We start from the raw sequence: 18,950 nt of genomic DNA, 5'->3' as shown, positions 1-18,950 counted from the left end.
TTTTTCCTTACCTGCATGGCCCCTATAGACATTTGAATTTGCAGTCCATGGTTCAAAGGGAGAGAAACCGATCAGTAAAATAAAATAATTTAAATAAAATATGATATGGTTTCTTTTTCTCACCATTGAGAACCCACATCTGTCTATCTCTTTCTGAAACCTGAATGCCCAAGAGAATCACAGGAGTTTCAGTCAAATTCACTCTGAATTTCTGTTTTTCTTGGTCACATGACATGATGGGTAAAACATCAGGCCTTGAGTGAGAAGACCTGAGTTCAGGTTCTGCCCCTTTTAGCTACTTGAATAAATCATCTTGGAAAAGTTCCCTCCTCTCTCTCCCAGACCCTCAGTTTCCCTGTCTGTAAAAGAGTGAGGTTAAGTAATCATTCCTGATCTACTGGTCTTCTAGCATTTGGGAAAAAGAAAACAAGAAAATGTAAGTTGAAAAGATGGATAAGGTGAAGGTGCATCGTTGTGGTAAGGCTCAGAAAGCCATTCAGACTCCAGACCCTAAAGGGGTCCCTAAGCCTGACATGGGAATGGAGCATAGCCTCACCTGTGAGAATTCGAGTTGAGAATTGGGAAGCCATTAGAAACTGAAGCGGCTGCTTTCTTTCCCTCTCTCTGGGATAACATGAATTCTTTTAATTTTTTTCCCTCTATTTATCTGAGCCAGTCTCCCTCTTCTTTGCAGACTGGTTTCTCTTTCTTATTATGTTCAAGTCCAAAAACGGTAGCTCTAGCCCCAATGCTACATGACCTTTTAAACTACCCACTATCAATTAATAACAGCCTCTGCATTTCTTCACGTTTTCAAGAGAAATACTCTTTTTTTTTTTTTTTTGTCTTTTTTTTTTTGTCTTTCTTGGGCCACCCCCGTGGCATATGGAGGTTCCTAGGCTAGGGGTCAAATCGGAACTATAGCCACCAGCCGAAGCCAGAGCCACAGCAACACGGGATCCGAGCTACATCTGCAACCTACACCACAGCTCACGGCAACGCCGGATCCTTAACCCACTGAGCAAGGGCAGGGACCGAACCCGCAACCTCATGGTTCCTAGTCGGATTCGTTAACCACTGCACCACAACGGGAACTCCCAAGAGAAATATTCTTAAATAATTCATTGTTTTATCCCTGGGTAAAATGATAAGCCAGGGTCCACCCACTTGAGGTTGTGGACATAGTGGCACATATTCAAATATGGTGGTTTAGGCCTAGCCCTTTAGCTGATACTAAGTGTAGCCGTTGTTACAGCAAGGGGTGTGGCTGAGCAAGGACACCAAGTGTGTCTTCTGAAACATCAAATGGTTAATATTAGAGCTATGATTCTATCTTGACCAGCTCTGCTGACAGTTCTTCTGGCAAGTGGGGTGTAAGGTTCTTTCTAAAGAAACAAACCATCGGAGACAACTCAGTGAAAACATGATCATTTCCAGGCTATGCATATATGTAGTAAGGTCCTTTGAAAAAGTATGCTACCTCCATGTTCTACACAACATACTTATTCTATAGCTGCCGCTCATTTTGGGGTTCCAAAAGAAGGAATGATGTACAAAGAGAGGCTGAAGAAATGAAACGAGGGTTTCCATGGCTACTGGCTTGAGTGTGCTTAAGATGAAGTTTTGAACTGAGAATCATCAATTCATGCAAAATATTTTTCCTCTTCTATTTCAGTTGTTTACTTGGTAAGCAGAGAAACAGAGCAGGGAATGTTCTGGTACAAATACATAGCCTGAGGGACTCAGAACTTTTCCAGCTGCCAGGAACATCCCAAACAGAGCCTTGCATGTTCAACAAACTTTGGAGACACTCAGAATCAGCTTGGGTAAATGCAGAGATAAGGAGTTTGGGTCTCTCGTTCCTGCCAGTCTGTAGCTGAGTGATGTTGGGTGAATTGCTTTACCTCTCTGAGTTTAGTAAACTAAAAAAAAAAAAAAAAAAAAAAAAAAAGAAAGAAAGAAATGCTGGTTGAATCTGAACCCTTAATTGAGGTTTGTGCTAATAACCTATAGAAGCTAAAATTTAGATTTACCTGCAAGTGAAAGAAACTCAAGAGTGGCTTTAGTACGTAAGATTTATTCTTTTGAATAAGAGACAGTGGTGATGAGTTGAAATCACCAGAGACTTGGTTTCTCCTTCCTGTTTTCTGACCCACTATTCCTAGGGTGTGGCCTTCATCTTCATCAGCTGAAATGTTTGGCAGCATTATAGATACTATATTTATGTTCTAGGCCAGAGAATGGAGGTTGGGTGCATTTCTGTAACTTCCTTCTCTTGTGTGTGGGCTGGACCCAGTGACTCACTTTTAACAAAAAGAGTACAGCAAAAGTGATGTGATGTCATTCCTGAGATTAGGTTACAAAAAGACTGTAGCCTCTCTCCTCTCCCTCCTCATCTTTCCTCTCCATTCCACGGCCTTCCCCTTTCCACTTTACTTCTCTCTCTCTTCTCTCTGGGCTTCCCTAGTGCTAGGGAAAGTAAACTGCCATGTTGTGAAGCAGCCCAATGGAGAGGTCTGGGTGGCAAGGAACTGAAGCTTGCCAACAGCTACCTGGGTGATCTGGGAAGCAGATTCTCCAGCCCTAGTTGCACCTTAGCACAACTGCCCTGGCTGACAGCTTAACAGCAAGCTCATGAGTGACCTTGAACTAGAAGCACTCTGCTATCCTGCACTCAAGGTTCCTGACACACAAAAACTTTGGGGTAAGAAAGCATCTGTCATTTTCAGCTGCTAGATTTTGGGGTCATTTGCAGTAATAGAAAACAAATTTACCCTGCAACTGTTTTAGAGGCAGGAGCAGGCTGGCTTTTAGGGCGCATGTATTTTTCCAGCCTCTGTGCAGGGCACAGACTATACCGCTGTAGGTGACAATGCTGCCTCCCAAGATCAGCCATAAAGAGGATGATAAATATACCTCTTGGTTCTTTTCACAGAGCCGATCTTTTTCTCCCCCCTCAATTGAAGTATAGTTGATTTACAATACTGTGTTAATTTCAAGTGTACAGCAAAGTGACTCAGATACATATGTATATGTGTGTGTGTATTCTTTTTCAGATTCTTTTCCATTATAAATTATTATAAGATATTGAATAACCCTGTGCTATACAGTAAATCCTGTTGTTTAGCTATTTTATATGTAGTAGTGTGTATCTGTTAGTCCCATGCTCCTAGTTTATCCCTCCCCCACTTCCCCTTTGGTAACCCTTAAGTTTGTTTTCTGTGTCTGTGAGTCTATTTCTGTTTTATAAATAGGTTCATTTGTATTTTTTTTTAGATTCCACATGTAAGTGATAGCATAAGGTATTTGTCTTTCTCTGTTTGACTTATTTCACTTTGGTGAAATAATCTTAGTATGATAATTTCTAGGTCAATCCATATTGCTGCAGGTGGCAATATTTCTTTTTTATGGCTGGGTAATATTACATTATATATATATTTCACACCTTCTTTATCCAGTCCTCTCTTGATGGACATTTAGGTTACTTCCATGTCTTGGCTTTTGTAAATAGTGCTGCTATAAATATGGGGGTGCATGTATCTTTTTTTTTTTTGTCTTTTTGCCTTTTCTAGGGCCGCTTCCCACGGCATATGGAGGTTCCCAGGCTAGGGGTCTAATGGAGCTCTAGCCACTGGCCTACACCAGAGCCACAGCAACTTGGGATCCCAGCCGTGTCTGCGACCTACACCGCAGCTCAAGGCAACGCCAGATCCTTAACCCACTGAGCAAGGCCAGGGATCAAACCCGCAACCTCATGGTTCCTAGTCGGATTCGTTAACCACTGAGCCATGATGGGAACTCCAGCATGTATCTTTTTGAATTAGAATTTTCATCCTTTCAGGATATATGGCCAGGAGTGGGATTGTTAGATCATATAGCATCTCCATTTTTAGTTTTTATGGAACCTCCAGACTGTTTTCCATAGTGGTTCCCACCAACAGTGTAGGAGGTTTCCCTCTTCTCTATATCTTCTCCAAAATTTGTTATTTGTAGATTTTTGATAATGGTCATTCTCACTTATGTGGGGTGATGACTGCAATGTTTTGATTTGCATTTGTCTAATGATTAGTGATGATGAGCATCATTTCATGTGCCTGTTGGTCATCTGTATGTCTTTGGAGAAATATCTATTTAGGTCTTCTGCCCATTTTTATTTTTGATTGTTTTTTATTTATTATTTTTGAGTTGTATGAGCTGTTTGTATATTTTGGAAGTTAAGCCCTTTTCGATCACATTGTTTGCAAGTATTTTCTCCCATTCTGTAGGTTATCTTTCTGTTTTGTTTATGGTTTCCTTTACTGTGTTTGATTAGGTTCCATTTGTTTATTTTTGCTTTTATTTCTTTTGCCTTGGGAGACTGATCTAAAAAAATATTGCTATGATTTATAGTAGAGAATCTTTTGCCCATGTTTTCTTCTAGGACTTTTATGGTATTATGTCTTATATTTAAATATTTAAGTCATTTTGAATTTATGCATTTGTTTTTTTGGCTGTGCCTGTGCCATGTGGAAGTTTCAGGGTCAGAGGTCAAACCTGCACCACAGCAGTGACAATGCCAAATCCTCAACCTGCTGAGCCACCAGGGAACCCCTTGAATTTATTTTTGTGTATGTTTTGAGGGAGTGTTCTAAGTTCATTGATTTACATGCGGCTGTCCAGCTTTCCCACAGCACTTGCTGAAGAGACTGTCTTTTCTCTAGATAGTCTGTGTGTTCTTGCCTCCTTCATTAAAGATTAATTGACTGTAGGTATTAGGTTTATTTCTGGGCTCCCTATTCTGTTGCGTTGATCTGTATGTCTGTTTTGTGCCAATACCATAGTGTTTTGATTACTGTGGTTTTGTATTATTGTCTTAAATCTGAGAGGGTTGTACCTCCAGCTTTGTTTTTTTCCCTCAGGATTGCTTTGTCAATTCTGGGTCTTTTGTGGTTCCATATAATTTTTAAGATTATTGTTCTAGTTCTTGCAGGGCTGATCTAAGCTCAGAAGAATGTCCTCCTAAAAATAAAGTTTTCTTGATTTTTCATCATGTGTAACTTCAGTGAAAAAATAGACCACAAAACGGCATGAATAGTATGATCCCGTTTATTAGTAATTATATGTTCACATGTATGTATCACAAACAGATTTCTTGTAGTATTAGCATTAAGATGCTAATAATCTCTGTATAGTGGAAATTTGGATAATGTTTACTTCATGTTTTTTTCTGTAGTGTTTTAGTCTTTTTAAAAAAACATTAGCATATACATTTTAAAAATGAAATAATAAAAAGTCCTATTTTCATTTTGAAAAAACTATTTTCTCTTTGTATTGTGTTTTGCAGCTGAGTATAATTATCCTCAATTCACAGATGCAGCAACTGAAGCTCAGAGAGGTGAAGTGATTGGCCTATTCATGGAAAGAAGCATCCACTACATCTTTTCTCTTGTGCTCCCTGCCTATCCCCCCCAGGTGTCACCTGCTTAGAATTTAATCTGTCACTCTCAAGCCTATATAACTTAGACTAGTCATTTCCCCTTTCAGTTTTCTCATCTGTAAAATGAGGCGAGTAATAGCATCTACTTCATAGTCTTCTTGTGGGGACTAAATGTGAAGCACTTCGAACAACCCCTGGGCCCCAGCATCAATAATTGTTAGCTTTGGTTATTATTGGATGACTTGGAGAAAGTGTTTCCTCTCTCTGAATCTGTTTCTTTAAATTCAAAATGCATGAGTTGGATTGATGATTATTGAAAATTCTGCATTTCAGTTCTCTGGTTTTGATTTTCTTTTTCTTTTTTTTTCCTGGCTGCACCCATGGCATGCACAAGTTCCCAGGCCAGGGAATTGAATCTGAGCCACAGCAGTGACAATGCCAGATCCTTAGCTAGGTCACCAGGGAGCTCTTGGTTTCATTTTTTGTTGTTGTTGCTATTATATGAAATAAAGTTTATTTCAAGAAAAGATGGATTGCAAGAAGCAGTTGTCATCCACTCATTCCTCTGTTGAGTTAACTAAAAAATGATTTGAATATATGAACAACCATAGAGTCTGGGGCAAGGGCTACATAGCCTGAAGTGAGTAGTAGGAGAAGCCTGATGCCAGGGCCTGGACTGGCAGCTCTTTCCAGTCTACAGCTACAATGAAGGGAACAGTTCCTTACTTCTCAATGAGTCCTGCATGCCAGGTTGCCAGACTGCGGAGGAGTATCATATGTACGTGTTATTAAAGGCACAGCAAATTTACTTAGCACCAGCTATGAGTATATACTTTGGCTCATTTGTATTGGACTCAAGAACATGATAAAAGTGTCAGGTTCATGCCACATCATAAATCAGAGGCCTAGATGTGGCTTTTCCATCTTTAACAAGTCTACCAGGATATCTGTGGGAATTCCTGCCCAGGCTGAGCTGGTGGTGGGAGCAGGTATGGTGGGCTACAAAGCTGCTGGGATGGAGGCATTCTGAAAAGCCTTCTTTAAAGCCAGTTAGGGAGGTGCAGCTCCATAACTGGGGGTGTGGGAACATCTGGATCATGGGGAAGTGGGGATCTGACTAGGACAGGCAGCCAACCATTGATGTTATCTGGCCTTTTTAAATTTTTTATTAAAAGAATTTCTTTTTTCTTCTTTTCCTTTTAGGGCCACACCAGTGGCATATGGAAGTTCCCAGGCTAGGGGCTGAATCGGACCTGCTGCTGCTGGCCTATGCCACAGCCACAGCAATGACGGATCTGAGCCGCATCTTTGACCTATGTTGCAGCTTGCTTCAGTGCCAGATCCTTAACCCACTGAGCAAGGCCAGGTATCAGACCCACCTCCTCATGGATACTAGTAGGGTTATTAACCCACTGACCCACAACAGGAACTCCTGTCTGGCCTTTATTAACCTGCTATAGATGACATACCTTTGCGTGGTGGTGTTGTATTCATCTGGCGTAAGAGGAGTGATCGAAAACATTGGTTCCGAGTGGAAAGAGTCATTTTTATTCTGCTTTTTTAAGGATGGGAATGGAGTTAGAACACAAAAGGGGGGGAAAAAAAAGCAAAAGCAAAGCAAGGAAACAAAAAATCCCCAATGGAGTTGCTGGTAGTAAAGGATGCTACTCACCTCCCTTGCCCCCCACCCCTATTCTGTTTTTCTTTCTTTGTTTTACTCCTCTCTGGTAAAACACTGATAAACTACTATCCTGTCTGGAGATTGGTGGAATAATGCGGTCTCTGGCCTCAACCCCCAACTCCCAATGCATCCTCCACTTATCCAGCCCTTCAGAGTGCTTCGTTTGCACGGTGACCTGGTCATATTGTTCCATTTTTATGGCTCCCTACTGGCAAAGCATAAATGCTCTGGCATGGCAGGCATGGTCTTTCATGATCTGGTGCTAACCCTCCTTTTTAGCCTTTTCTTGAAGTAATCCTATTCCCTTCATCTGAAATCACAGACCATCAGAGCTGAAGTAAATTTGGAGATCATCTAAATTGCTTTAAAAAAATTGAAGGATTTTTCTTAATAAAGTCTTATCTGGAACATCAAAAGGGCAGAGATTGCCTAGCTGAGGGAGTTACGGTGGTGGTGATGGGACCCAGAGGCTCACCCCTCCTTGGACTCCTTGATCTTTTTCTTCCAAACCCTGAAGTGGGCTCTGAATTTATAGAGGGACCACAGGGCTTTGTGGAGATGCTTGATAATCATTGATTTTATCCAATTCTCTCCTATTACATAGAGGTTGGGTTGCTTGCCCAGCATCTCTGATTGCAGAGTCTGTTCTCTGAGATCCAGGGTAGTGGCCTTGCCTGCATGTATTCCCATTCCACCCTGAGTGTTTCTTCTCTGATTTAGATTGTAAACTCCTTTGAAATGTTATTCAGCTGCATCTCCAGGCAAAGTTCTTTCCACAAGGAGCAACTAAAGGAAAGTGCCAAGTAACCTTGGCCATGTATCTCTTTCCCAGTCACTTGGTCTTTAGAGTCTTGAGGATGTGGGCAGCCCAGTGGCCAGACTGCTTTGCAATGTCATCAAACCCACAAAATCCTAACAGGGAGCCTTTCCTTTTTGAGGGTTTATTGATTAGCTCATTGAAACATCTTCCTACTCTTAGGAAATATTTTACTCCCAAATAGACTTCTTGACATAAATTTACTTTTAGAATTCCACCTCTGCTGGTTTATTTAGCTTTCACATCATTTTGAGGAATCATAAAGTTGGAGAATGTGCCTCTTTCCTCCCTGCTTCTCACACGATGTTCTTCTGAATCTCTGGCCTGTCCAATTTTTGTTAAAATTTGGTCAGAACTGACTTTGTTCCAGTTGCTATGCTGGATGGAAGGACTCAAACCCTGGGAAGTAAAAGCAAGCATTTCAATTCATGGCCAGCCAATTATGTTTGGTGTGGTAACTAGACAGAGGAGGCTGAGCTTGGCTAGGAGTAAATTTGGTGCTCAGCTTGAAGCTCTGAAAAAGACCTTCCTGACCAAATGCTGCTGCTGCTGCTACCGGTGATGGCGGTAATAACAACTGATTTTAATTTTGCAATGACTGTGTACCAGGCCTCATGCTAAGAAGTTTACATACGTAATTAAAAAATCCTCATGATAGTCCTATGAGGCAGGCTCATTTTATAGGTGAAAAAATAAAAGGAAGCTCAGAGAGTCTAGGTCATTGCTCATGGTCACACAGCCAGAAAATGGTGAAGCCACCAAAGAGGCACTTAGTTACAACTCTGTATTTGCAGACACCATTTCAATGTTTAAGTGAAAGAAATAGCATATAGTGTGAAAGGAATGACAGCTGAAGCTTAAGCTGTGTCAGAGCCCAAGGAAGAAAGTGGCTTCCTGAGAATCTTACTGTACCCCCACTCTTTGAGAATGGCCTCTGGGGACAGATTGGACAGATCTGTTTTTACAAGATAACCCTCACCCCTACTCAGAGCTGATTGGTCAAGGGGTGGACACCTGACCATGGAGTGGTCAATTAATTGCCCGATCAGCAGTTTATCAGTCTCTCCCTACAAATTGAAATGAGACATGGGGATTGGAGTCAGTTGGTCTTGGTCCAAAGGATAGGTCAGAGGGGAAAAGAAAATGGAAGTCATCTTCTCTATTTGCTTATTTCCCTCTTGTTCAGACTGCTCTTTTATTCTGAAATCTGTTTGTAGAAGGAAAGGGGAACAGATTTTGAAACAGAGAAGAGAGATTGGTGAACTTGTATTCCATCCCAGAGTGGCTAAGACTTAGCCAGGTGACCTTAGGGAGATTAAGAAACCCAAAGCCCGGGAAGCTGTGACTTGGCTTCCCACCAGTGGGTGGCGGCAGTGGCCTAGAGCTCAGATCCTACTTCCCGGCCAGTGAAGAGGGACACTAAAGAAAGGAGAGGGAAGGTTGTGTTTCACATTTGCATCAGGCGGTTAGAAGGGAATACTCTGCTTCAAAGAAATAAACCTGGATAATATTTTGCCCTGATCACATGAAAGAAAGTTAGGAGATCCACTCCAAATGTGAATGTTTCATAGCAATCATTATATTTCTGTCTGATTTACCCATAGAGCTAGGGGTATGCATATCTGGGTTGATAAGCAAATTTATCCTGTTTCTTAAGATTTCCCAAAAGTGTCCCTCCCCTAAAAACTGGGGTAGGGAGGGGAAAAAAGGAGGATGGGATCAAGCAATGTCTTCAAGCTGGGCTGAAAGAGATTTCCTCCTTGCATTTTTAGCTTGAACTGCACATAAAATGTACCTTGTCCAGTTACAAGTTATTTTTCTCCGTCGTTGATGATGTTGGATACTAGCAGCTCTGTTTATGATGCACTGTGGGATTAGTTACTCTGTGTAATACAATCGTCATTAAACACTGGCTTTAGGAAACCAGAATCATTGTTTTGATTGTGATTACTGTGGTAACAAGTGACCCATTGGTCCTGAGTCCCTTGTGTGACGCTGACAGGGTTTCCTGGTTCTTCTGTTACATTGTTACATGTAAGTAGCAAGTTACATTTCCAGTAGCTTATGTCACAGTTTTAACATGCCCAGACATAATCAGGGAAAGGTGGTGAGGGAGAGGAGAGTCTTCTCATAGAGAGGGAAAGGGGTGAGGTTGAATGGCTGGTGTTGTCAGACTAAGAAAGTCCTCTGAGGCCAGATAGACCCGGCCTCTCTTGTACCTCTGCTTCACTGTCTTCTCCCGGGACAGACTCACTGACTATCCATCTTCCACCTGGCCTCTGCTCAGGACTTAGATCCCTTTGGACTTAAGTAAAAAGCCTCAGCCCCTTGGAGATCTCTTTCCTTGGAGATCTTTTTTTGTATGTGTCTTACATTCCTGTTCCAATCAAATGTCTGGGCCTATAGGCCTTTTGCAAGATCTGGAGCACTGGTCCAGTCTGGGACCCAGTTGCCTCTTGGGGACAGGAACCTGATGACCTCTCTCAACTGCTTTTTCCATACAGTATCAGCTGCTCCAGCCTGGGTTTTCAAGTGTCCCCTGGCCCTTGTCACACACACTCTGTCCTTTTCTAGCACACTGTATATATGTTTGCCTGGGACTCTCACCATCTACTGAGCCTCAGTCTTTTGGATACTATACTGTGCTTATGCCCTGACCACCTGCTGGAATGCTCATTATATCATCTGGGCCTTGCCTCTCCGGAATCTAGACTGGTCTTTATACGTATGGCTGGAACCCAGTTCTGGCATTTCTCTGCTACCAATTTTTTAGCCAGCATTAGAAACAACTTGTTTCTCTCTTCTGAAATACGACAGTAGACACAGGTAGGTCCACTGGTTGAGTGACTTTTTGGCCTGAGGATAGCTATGAAAATTTATCTTGTTTAATTGGAGCTTTCTGCTGGCTTTTGAAGAAGAATACACAAATAATGTGGGCTGAGTCACAGGTAAGAGCCACTGGGAGGCAAATACTTGCCCTCTTTTTTTGTTTGTTTGTTTTAGGGTTTTTTGAGCCCCTTCTCTGACTTTGCAGAATCAAGTCTGCACAAAAAGCATTACTACTTCATTTTGGTTTCCAAAATAATGTTCAATATTTATTCACATAAAGCCTCCCAGGGTCTGTCCTCAGCTTGCCTCTTCAGCCTATGGAACTGGTTTATAGGATGACTGAATGCAGTTTGGTACAATCAGGAAATGGTTTTGTTTTTCTCCCACCAGTGATTCCAAGATGCCCCATTAGTGCTCATTCTCTCACCTCATCTAACACCCTGGGACAGATCCTGTCACTTGCTGGTCATTTTAAGCCATGAGAGATGGTTTCATTTTCAAGTCTTAAAAAGCCCAGTCCAAATCCAAATGTTAATCTGCATCCCAATTCAAAACTTTTCCTTTACACAGCCGCCAGCTCAGGTTTGGCCCGAACCTTGAGAACCTACTTTGTGGCATCCTGGCCACACTAGCCTCCTGACAGATTCTAGAACTCACCAGCCACATTTCATCATAGAGTCTGCTCCTAGCTTATCTGCCTGTAGTACATAGCCAGAGCTGGTTACATGGCTGGTTTTGTCTCAGCCTTCAGCTCTCAACTTCAGTATCCTGCCTTAAAGGGACAGATTTGGACTACCCTGTCTGAATTGTGCCCCTGCTTCAGTTTCCTTAGTAGCTGCTCTGAGCTCTTTTGACTGTTTTAATTAGTTTGTTAATTTTTGGGGTTGATTAGCTGAATTATTATCTGCTTTTTGCCATAGTAATGTTAACTCCAAGAGAACAGAAATTGTGTTTGTCTTGATTAGAGTTATATATCCTGGCTTAACTCCATGTCTATCATACTGTAGATACTCAAAAAATATTTGTTTAATTAATACTGTGTTCTCTTCCATGGTGTCTTGTCTTATATTTAAGTCTTTCAGCCATTTTGAGTTTATTTTGGTGCATGGTGTGAGGGTGTGTTCTAGTTGCATTGATTTGCAAAACTCTCCTTAAAAAAGACACATGCACCCGTATGTTCATTGCAGCACTACTCACAATAGCCAAGACATGGAATCAACCCAAATGTCCACTGATAGATGATTGGATTAGGAAGATGTGGTGTATATACACAATGGAATACTACTCAGCCATAAAAAATCAAAATAATGCCATTTGCAGCAACAGAGATGGAACTAGAGACTTAAATCCTAAGTGAAGTAAGTCAGAAAGACAAATATCATATGATATCACTTATACCTGGAATCTAATATTTGACACAAAGGAACTTTTCTGCAGAAAAGAAAATCATGGACTTGGGGTTGCCAAGGGGGAAGGGGAGGGACTGGGAGCTTGGGGTAAATAGATGCAGAATGTTACCTTTGGGATGGATTAGCAATGGGATCCTGCCGTTTAGCACTGGGAACTCTGTCTAGTCACTTATGATGGAACATGTAATGTGAGAAAAAAGAATGTATATGTGTAAGTGTAACTGGGTCACCATGCTGTACAGTAGAAAAAAATATAAATGATAAAAAATTAATACTGAATTTCTACTTGAAATCAAATTTTCATATTTTACCTAATGACCAAATAGTAGATTGAAAGATGTGAAATTGCTGATACATGAACTTTTTTTTGGCTGGAAAGAATGGAAGTTTTCACGTGGTTCATCCTAATATCTGAAACATTTCCATCAAAGTCAATAGCAAGATCAACATTGTTGCTATCACTAACATATGGCATTTTCCTAAAAATTCAGTTCTGGTCAACATAATAAAATGAGAAAAAACAGGTATAATATTGGAAGTACTAGTTGCAGAGGATAAAATTGCCTACTTGCAGAACTAACAACAATTAACTGAAAAATTAAGAGTCAATACAAATTGAGTCCCAATAAATGTTTATTTAAGATGGCTATTCAAAATATATACAACTAGAAAATAATAATTATGAACAAGATAATAGAAATTATATAATTCATAATAGGAACAGTAAGATAATAATAGTACTATAAGACCTTTCCCTCCCCCCAAGCCCTAGAAATTAGGGACTATATGTGATCCCATATGAAGAAAACTATAAAAATTCCTAAAGAATGATTAAAGAAAACTTGATAAGTGGGATGGCAGATATATTCCAGGGTAGGAAGACTCAATATTATGAAAATTCTAGTTCTTTCTGTAATTAATATCAACATTTATTTTCATTTCTCATAGAATTTGAGGGACAGCTTGACAAAAACAAATGCCAACGTCATCTGAGAGAGAAAAAATCAGATCATCAAGAGTCTTCCCCAAAAAGAAGAGAAACATGGAGACAATTTCCATGCCTGATAGTAAAACAAACTATCATGCCACAATAATTAAACTGTGTGACAGTGGCCCATGAATAAACTGACATATAATTGAAATGGAAGGGAACTCAAGATACCAAACAATTTTGCAGTGTAGCTTAGTGTATACTACAGGTGGCCTACAATTCAGAGGAGAAAGATGTACCCTCAAAAGTAGTTTGGGAAAACTAGCTATCATTTAGAAAAACAAATTCTTATCTCCTACTTATATTAAAATAAATTTCAGAGGAGTCAATTTAAATATTTCTATATATGTTATTAAACCATAAATATTTTAAAAGAAAACATGGGAGGATAGAGCTATTCAATCTTAGGTAGGAAAGGGCTTTCCTAAGCAAATAAACTAAATATAAAACTCCAGGAGTCTCTCGTGGCACAATGGGTTAAGGATCTGGCATTATCACTGCAGTGGCTTGAGTCACTGATGTGACTCAGGTTTGATCCCTGGCCTGGGAACTTCCACGTGCTGTGGGCATGGCCAAAATACCACCCCCCCTGCAAAAAAAAAAAAAAAAAAAAAAAAACCCCAAAAAACAAAACTCAAAGAAAAAGACTGACAAGCTTTATAATATGTTAACGAAAGAATAAACTTATTTGTATTGAAAACATTATAATGTTGAAAAATAGCTATCAAACTGGAAAAATATTTTTAACATGTGTGATAGAAAAATGTTGAAATTCTTAATTTATAAAGAGCATTTAAAATCAAAATAAAAAGACAAAAAACACAGTTGAAATGGACACAAGACACAAATAGGCAAGTCATGAAATGAAAAATATAGACAAAAGAGCCTATGTACAAATGTCAAGTTAACCAGTATAGGAGCTGCCCTACAATTATTCTTGCTCTGTAAAATAATGCACATTTAAGTTGTTTTGAATGTAGGGTTTTGTTTGTTTGTTTTTGTCATTTTTCTCTGCAATCCTTCCTGATCCATAATTTGGTACCAGGTGTGGGCTATAGTAAATAAAGACCTAAAATGTCAAAGTGGCTAAATAGTGGAGGAAGCATGCTGGGTTGGGGTGACCCAACTATTTCAGGTTGAGAGTTGGTCACTCTTGTTACATCACCATGAAACTTTTTCTTAACCTCTTACCTGTCATACTTTAGGGTCTTGCCTTCGGACGTATGGTATGGAATGGTAAGATGTTATTATGTGTGCATGTTGGTATGTGTGCCCTAGTTCTGTCTTTAGTAAGATGCTATAGGAAAGGGGACAGCTTAGCTGAAGGAGGCCCATCTGAATGTAGAAGGGGAAGAAAATGTAATTTTACTAGAAGTTCTTTCTGCCTGTGGCCTGTGATATAGTCCTGTAATTTGGAGTCCTTGCAGTTAAAAAAAGCTGAATGTTGCATTCCAACACTAATGAAAGCCAGACAGGGAAGTGGGAGAGTTAGCAGGAGAGAACTAATGAGATTTGGGGAAATCAAGCCTTATTTCTTTCCCAACAATTTACTTAAAACCACTTAAAAAATTTTTTTTTCCCTATGGTCACACCCTCAGCTATGGAAATTCCTGGGCCAGGGATTGAATCCAAGCTGCAGCTGTGACCTACTGTGGCAACAACACCAGATCCTTAGCCCACTGCATCAGACTGGGGATTGAACTCGCATCTCCGCAGTGACCTAAACTGCTGCAGTAAGATTTTATTACAGCGCTCCACAGTGGGAACTTCCAAAAAAACCCACTTTTTTTTTTTTTTTTTTTTTTTTGCTTTTTAGGGCCGTACCCACAGCACATGGAGGATCCCAGGCTAGGGGTGAAATTGGAGCATTTTGAGTTGGATTTTTCTTTCACTTGAAGTTGAAAACGTCCTAAGTAATTTAAAAAATAGCAAAATATTGGAAACAATAAATTAAGTCGTCCAATAATGGGAGGTTAGTTAAACAATGGAACCTTCACACAAGGGAGTATCATGTAATGATCATAATATTTAAAGTGAAAAAATTAGGTTGCAAAATTGCACTGGAGTGGGGTGGGGACTGGAGAGGGATCTTTTGGCATAATTAGTGTATGATCACCACTGTTTAATGATCAGTTGCTAAGTACCAGTTATTGTCCTAAGGGCTTTACCTGCAATATTTCATTCAGTCTGCACTCTGAGGAAGATACTGTTCTTACTCCTTTTATAGATCAGGAAACTTAAGCTGAGGTTTCATAACTTGCTCAGGTAAACGGTAGAACAAATTATTGAAGCTTAGATCTGCTTCACTCTAAATCCTGTACTTAAACCTCAGCTACTGTTTGCTTTCTCTGTCTCCCATGCTATTGTATCAGTTTTCAAATTCTATCAATTCTGTATTTATTTATTTATTTATTTGTTTATTTTTGTCTTTTTAGGGCTGCACTCGCGGCATATGGAGGTTCCCAGGCTAGAGGTCCAATCATAGCTGTAGCCGCTGGCCTATACCAGAGCCACAGCAACACCAGAGCTGAGCCGCTTGTACAACCTGCACTACAGCTCACAGCAACGCCGGATCCCCAACCCACTGAGCGAGGCCAGGGATGGAACCTGCAACCTCATGGTTCCTAGTCGGATTAGTTTCCACTGCACCACGATGGGAACTCCTCAGTTCTGTATTTAAAATATGTTTTATCTCCATCCTTTCCTCTTAAGTCCAGTTATACGAGCCAAGTTCAGGCTTTTTTTATTTTTATCTTGGACAATCACAGCAGTCATTTAACTTATTTCTTTTCTCTGTTTTCTCTTGCCCACACAATGAATTTTTTTATCTATCACTTCTAGATTAATTTTGAAATATTTCACTTTAATTGTGATTAAACTGTGCCTGTCTTCACCAAATACCTGCTCAAAAAGTCTCTGGGGACTTGTGAAGCTTTACCAAACAAAATCTAAATTCATTGACTTGGCATTCAAGGTTTCCCACAATCCCAAATGGCCTTTTCAACTTTTTTTTCCTCTAAATCAAGGGTCAGCAAACTTAGTCCTGGGCCTATTTTTATAAATAAAGTTTTATTTTATTTTTATTTTTATTTTTTTATTACTCAAATGAATTTATCACATCTGTAGTTGTATAATGGTCATAACAATCCAATTTCACAGGATTTTCATCCCACAGCCTAAGCACATCCCCCACCCCCCAAACTGTCTCCTCTGGAGACCATACGTTTTTCAATGTCTGTGAGTCAGCATCTGTTCTGCAAAGAAGTTCCGTCTGTCCTTTTTTCAGATTCCACATGTCAGTGAAAGCATTTGATGTTGGTGTCTCATTGGATGGCTGACTTCACTTAGCATGATAATTTCTAGGTCCATCCATGTTGCTAAAAATGCTGAGTAATATTCCATTGTATGTATGTACCACATCTTCTGGATCCACTCCTTTGTCGATGGACATTTAGGTTGTTTCCATGCCTTGGCTATTGCAAATAGTGCTACAATGAACATCGGAGTACATGTGTCTTTGTGAGTCGTGGTTTTCTCTGGATAGATGCCCAGGAGTGGGATTGCTGGGTCAAATGGTAGTTCTATTTTTAGTTTTCTGAGGAATCTCCATCCTGTTTTCCACAGTGGTTTCACCAATTTACAATCCCACCAACAATGTACTAGGGTTCCTTTTTCTCCACACCCTCTCCAGCACTTCTTGTTTGTAGACTTTTGGATGATGGCCATTCTGGTTGGTGTGAGGTGGTACCTCATAGTGGTTTTGATTTGCATTTCTTTAATAATGAGTGATGTTGAACATCTTTTCATGTGTTTTTTGGCCATCTGTATGTCTTCTTTGGAGAACTTCTGCCCATTTTTTGATGGGGTTGTTTGTTTTTTTTGGTATTGAGCTGCAGAAGGTGTTTATAGATTTTGGAGATGAATCCCTTGTCAGTTGATTCACATGCAAAGATTTTCTCCCATTCTGTGGGTTGTCTTTTCGTTTGGTTTAGCGTTTCCTTTGGTTTAGGGTTTCCTTTGCAGTGCAGAAACTTTTAAGTTTGATTAGGTTCCATTTGTTTATTTTTGTTTTTATTGTCAATACTCTAAGAAGTGGATCTGAGAAGATGTTGCTGTCGTTTATGTCAGAGAGTGTTTGGCCTATGTTTTCCTCTAAGAGTTTTATAGTGTCTGGTCTTATATCTAGGTCTTTAATCCACTCTGAGTTGATTTTTGTGTATGGTGTTAGGGAGTGTTGTCATTTCATTCTTTTCCATGTGGCTGTCCAGTTTTCCCAGCACCACTTACTGAACAAGCTGTCCTTTCTCCACTGTATTTTCTTGCCTCCTTTGTCATGGATGAGTTGGCTGTAGGTGTATGGGTTTAATTCTGGGCTTTCTATCCTGTTCCACTGATCTCTATGTCTGTCTTTATGCCAGTACCATGCAGTTTTGACGACTGTTGCTTTGTGGTATAGTCTGAAGTCCGGGAGCCTGATTCTCCAGCTCTATTTTTCTTTTTCAGGATGTCTTTGGCTCTTCTGGGTCTTTTGTGCTTCCAAACAAACTTTAAAATATTTTGTTTGAGTTCTGTGAAAAATGTCCTTGGTAATTTGATAGGGATTGCATTGAATCTGTAGATTGCCTTAGGTAGTATAGTCATTTTGATAATATTGACTCTTCCAGTCCACGAGCATGGTATATCTTTCCATCTATTTGTGTCATCTTTGATTTCTTTCATCAGTGGCTTATAGTTTTCAGAGTATAGGTCTTTTGTCTCTTTAGGTAGGTTTACTTCTAGGTATTTTATATAAATAACATTTTATGGGAGGAGAGCCATGCCTGTTCATTTATGTGTTACCTCTGGTGGCTTTTGTGCATTAGAGCAGAATGGTTGCGATAGAGACTGTATGGCCCACAAAAAACCAAGATATTTACTGTCTAGTCTTTTACACAACAAGTTTGCTGATCCCTACTTGAACCCTCTACTCTGATCAAATGGGTCTGTTCTTCATATCGGTCTTAAATAGTTTTTGGAACAAGATAGGATAGATTAAAATATGTTCTGTTCTTCCTGAGCACTGCTTGGACTTTCTTACTTCCCATGTCTTTTAAAAAATACTTTCTCATTCAGTGAGTGAATGATCAAACTAATAAATTCCACAGTACATCTATTCTGTGGAGTACTACTTAACAAAAGGAGCAAACCAGCCTCTCAGTGGTTAGGTCAGAGTTCTATATCTTCCTGTCCATGTATGAAAACTTTTTTTGATTAATTAACTCTTCTGCCACACACACCCTAAAATTTTTTTTGTACCATTTTTTTTTGTATGTTTATCTTTTCTTATCAAATTTCTCATTCTTTGAGTCTTTGTAGGATATAGACGTTTGTAGGTCCTGCCTTCCCCCATTGTGTTTACACAGCAAACCAGTGAGGGTAGGCAGTGATGGGCTTATAATTGCCTTTTTGTTTTGTTTTGTTTTGTTTTTGTTTTGGTGGAAGAAGCTAAGCTGTTTTAAGGTTCTGTGATTTGCTAATTGTCATCAGGCTGATCTTTGGAATCCAAATTTAGTGCTGGTCTTTTTTACATCTCCCTGAGAGCAACTGATCAGGTAGCTTGTACACTTGTATCTCTAATACAGTGCAACTGATCAGGTAGCTTGTACACTTGTATCTCTAATACAGTGCTGACATTGTACACTTGTATCTCTAATACAGTGAACCATAGATCAATAGTTCTCAGAGTATGGTCCCTGGACCAGCATCCCCAGCATCCCCTGGGAACTGTTAGAAATGCAAACTCTCAGGCCCACCCCAAACCTGCTATG

The 18,950-nt window shown here is 40.0% G+C and overlaps 1 protein-coding gene across 12 annotated transcripts in view; it reads left to right on the top strand.

The window, feature by feature from the left end:
- Positions 1–18,950, top strand: part of LOC146407135 (uncharacterized) — a 975,296-nt gene that overhangs the window by 123,739 nt on the left and 832,607 nt on the right. The window contains exon 2 of one of the 12 annotated variants that reach the window (XR_014825605.1): positions 5,324–5,943. The exons of the other annotated variants lie outside the window; for them this stretch is intronic. The gene's annotated coding sequence lies outside the window, so the exon portion shown is untranslated. Of the gene's footprint in view, positions 1–5,323; positions 5,944–18,950 lie in introns of those variants that run through there. 12 annotated transcript variants of the gene reach the window in all.

Source organism: Sus scrofa, chromosome 1 (genome assembly GCF_054392235.1).
Source record: "Sus scrofa isolate SSC_HxYL_T2T_F1_AM1 chromosome 1, Sscrofa_HxYL_maternal_Yorkshire_Landrace_v2.0, whole genome shotgun sequence".
Lineage (NCBI taxonomy): Eukaryota > Metazoa > Chordata > Mammalia > Artiodactyla > Suidae > Sus > Sus scrofa.
This window is presented reverse-complemented; position numbering and strand designations above follow the sequence as displayed.